Consider the following 3863-nt stretch of genomic DNA (forward strand, 5'->3'; position numbering starts at 1 on the left):
TGACCCTTTATTTGAAGCTTTTAATCTGCAAAAGGAATCATTAATTAGAAAAATAACATGTAATAAAACTATAACACAGACAGAGTTGTAAATAAACAAGCTATAATAACAACTTTCAGACTCTGTTGGATTGTGCTTTTGCACTGCTGTGCTGGGGAATAACCTTTGATTTTCTTATCCGCTTTATTGGTTGAAATGGTGCAGTACTGATTGCCATTTGAAACTTCTCAGCTTAGTGGTTTTAATTATGAATGATATATATAACTATATACAGTAAGAAATGCAAATCAGAAGAAAGGAAGCTGGGTTGTTTGGATGTCAGTCATATGATTGTGTTTAGGGAAGGATCACATGTAAAAATTATTTATGCATTAATTCCAGTTTCCTTTTGTCAGTATCATCTTGCTGATGCAGGGGATGCTATTCTGCCTATAACCAATACTAACAATTTGAACTACTACGTGCAAGAAATGGATTCAGTGGGGAATAGGGAGGTGATGGCTTGGAATAGAACAATAAATTCAGTGTTTCAATATCAAAAGAAGGGTGATTCATTTGCGATTCTTCATCACTGAATGAAGTTGCAGTCTTGGAATTGTGCTTCTAGCTTGGGAAGAGGTATAATATATTTTCCAACTTTCTTGTGTAACTTACTTATGTATTTATATGGTTTTAAGGTCTAATTGTGCTTTTTCGAATACACTTTGGCTTATCAAAGTAAGTGAGTTCTTGTGTTCCTTCCCATGTATGCTTTGCTTTTTCCAGAACTGAGTTAAAAAAATGAAACTCTGATGAGTTTAACTTTTTGTTTTGCCTGAGACAGAGAAGGGTGATTGTTCATCAGATTGAAAAAAACATTTGCTCTTTTCCAAGGTAAAACACAAAATATAGAAGAGGAAAATACACAGGTATGTAATATACACATGTTTTCTCTTTTTATATATAAATTTGAGGAGGAGTGTTTATTGTTTGAGTTTGATTGCAAGAAAAAGAAAATGCAAGTTCGGTTGAAAAAGAATTTAATTTGAAATTGTTTGTATATATATTATGAAGTATGATTACTACTAATGGGTCAGTTGAGTTATCAAATTGAGTTGCAATAGACATGCTAAACCTCAGGGTCAGTTGAGAGGATATATATATATATATATATATATATATATATACCTTGAATAGGAATAGGATTCTCCAATGAGAATTGTATGAGTGGCAAAGAGAAAGAGGAACTTGATCACTGAAAAAAGTAGTTTTTTTAGAAAATATAATGTAATTAGCCTTTAAGTTGAATGAACTTCATAAACTTAATTAGCTGATATACCTTTTAAGCAAATTAACAATCACCATTCATACTCTTGCTATATGAAATTGAGGGGCTTGAAAGATCAGGAGAAAATTTGACAAAGGAACAATAACCAGAATAAGAGAAGCTAGCTCGCTCTTAAGCCTTGGAATAAATATATAGAAACTGGAAAAACCTCTCAGCCTAAAATTAACCTCTCTATTCAATATAATGAGCTCTTCTGTCTTTCACAATGGACTACATGCTTATATTTATAGGCACTAGGAAAGCTAGCTAGCTCGATCAAAAGCACATATGCATGCATGCCATGCACTATCATCTCATGAGAATTTAATTTACATTTACATTTTCCTTTTGCATTTCTTTTTCTTTGTTTCATTTATCTCACACCAAAGAGTCAATAAAACAGAGGGTTAATTGAGCTTCTGGTGCATATGTGTAATAGGCGAAGTTTGAAAATAGTCTCTCCCGCAGTAAAGTTTGGCTTCAGTCCCTAGTTTTTGTCAAATTACTCAATTTTGATCCCTGCTGGAGGCGGTGGTCTGATGACCTTGCCACATGGCTTCACAGATGCTACATGGACTAGCCATGTGTTTCAATGAAGCCTCCGTGGAAAAAAAAACTTATGTCTTTAAATTTCATTTTTCCACATCAAATTACCTCACTAGCACCTAAATTAAAATCCAATTTAACCCTAATTCACTCACTAATTAACATAACCTCATAGGGTTAAATTGGGGTTAGTTTAGGTGTTAGTGATCAGGTAATTTGATATGAAAAAATGAAATTTAAAGATAAAAAGTATCCACGTAGGCTTCATTAGAACACACGGTCAGTCCACGTAAGACCAGTAAAGCAATGTGGCATGTTCACCCAACCATCACCACTAGCACTGTTGGGACCAAACTGGATAGTTTCACAAAAATTAGGGACTAAAGTCAAAGTTTATTCCAATGAAGGATGATTTTCAAACTTCCTCTATTACACATAACATAAAAGATCTATACATGCATGCAAAGAATGTCTTGGCCAAAACAAGCTGAGAATAATATATATTTTCTGCCAAGAGACTTACTTTGGCCAATTTCAAAAAACTCACTACATGCACTAGATTTTTCAAAGAGGTGTTTCACATTAATTCTTGGTTAACCATATTTAACCAACCTTAGTGTGCTAGCTGTTGTGTATGTGCTTCTTTATTATAATAATCTGACAACTTCATTCTCAACTTCATCCTTCCCATTTATTTTTCACTACAGTTTTAATTGAGGGCAATAACATGCATGCATGTGGCGGTACAAGCAAGATAGACTTGTGTCATCCATTTTTGCTACAATTTGCAAAGCCAACAAAGCAATGGATGGAAGGTGGAACTGGGAATATATGTTACAATTAACCAAATCATGAACTATTTGTGTAAAAGCAACTTGTGCATGCATGCACGGCTCTTGGTGCATGATACTCCTACACACATACAAAGAGAGAAACTGATCGACTGATCGAGCATTGATATATATTTCTAATGATACAACTTATACTTCTGCTTTTCCCACTTTACTTTTTATCTTTGGGTGTGTTATTACTTAGCTTCGAAGTGAATTTCTTTTTTTGAATACAAGATACTTAAGTGTCAAGCAAGGGATATTCATATTTCTGGTTTAGGATCGACAAAGTAAAACCCAATTGATGATTCATAGTGCTTAATTAAGTGACAACTAAAAATTTATCCATTTTAAGCTAGAAGACTTGCACTCATGACTAATGCTAATGCTGGCATCCATATATACGTTCATATTTCTGGTTTAGGATCGACAAAGTAAAACCCAATTGATGATCCATAGTGCTTGATTAAGTGACAGCTAAAAATTTGTCCATTTTAAGCTAGAAGACTTGTACTTACTAATGTTAATGCTGGCATCCATATATACGATCGAGCAATATTTCAAATAATTGAAGTAAAGATCCACGTTGGATAGTGGGGTTACTCACTTAAATCTTGAATAATTTAACGATGTTCAGCTATGCTATGCTTAGTCTATTTAATTGTCATTCATGTGAAAATAATATGTGATCGATCCATCTAAGTGAAAAAAATAAAATAAGAATCTGTTTGCTTTGTTCATTTGCATAAAACGGAAGAGTGTGAATATCAAAAAAAAAAAGGGTGGTCCTCACTCACGGCTTGTGTAATGACATATATTAGAGAAAAAAAAGATTGTTTAGTTTGTGATTTCAGCAGACAACTAACTCATATTAACGAATTGCTTAAAAAATATCAATTAACAAAAATATCTACAAATAATGGTCAAAATAATGAGCTAAAGTCAAAGAAAATTTTGCATCACTTTTTATGTTAAAAAATGTTTGAGCTCATTTTTATTTTTCTTTTACACTTGGAAGATATATATGTTTGAGCTCCTTAGTCCAAGAAACAACTTGTGCTACATAATTTGTTTCTGCATTAGTGTGACCAGGAATTTAATCCAATATTATTTTCATAGGCTTAAATATGTTGGAGGTCCCTCTGTACGATCGAGCACACTTTTCCGTTTAATTTCTGATG

At 33.1% G+C, this 3863-nt stretch overlaps 1 long non-coding RNA gene across 1 annotated transcript; it reads left to right on the top strand.

Annotated features, from left to right (window-relative positions):
* On the top strand, nt 1-2848 carry LOC130748429 (uncharacterized). The gene is made up of 3 exons (XR_009022676.1): nt 1-618; nt 824-908; nt 2560-2848. It is a non-coding gene; the product is annotated as an uncharacterized LOC130748429 (long non-coding RNA).
* The last annotated feature ends 1015 nt before the right edge of the window (nt 2849-3863 follow it).

This window comes from Lotus japonicus, chromosome 3, assembly GCF_012489685.1.
Source record: "Lotus japonicus ecotype B-129 chromosome 3, LjGifu_v1.2".
Lineage (NCBI taxonomy): Eukaryota > Viridiplantae > Streptophyta > Magnoliopsida > Fabales > Fabaceae > Lotus > Lotus japonicus.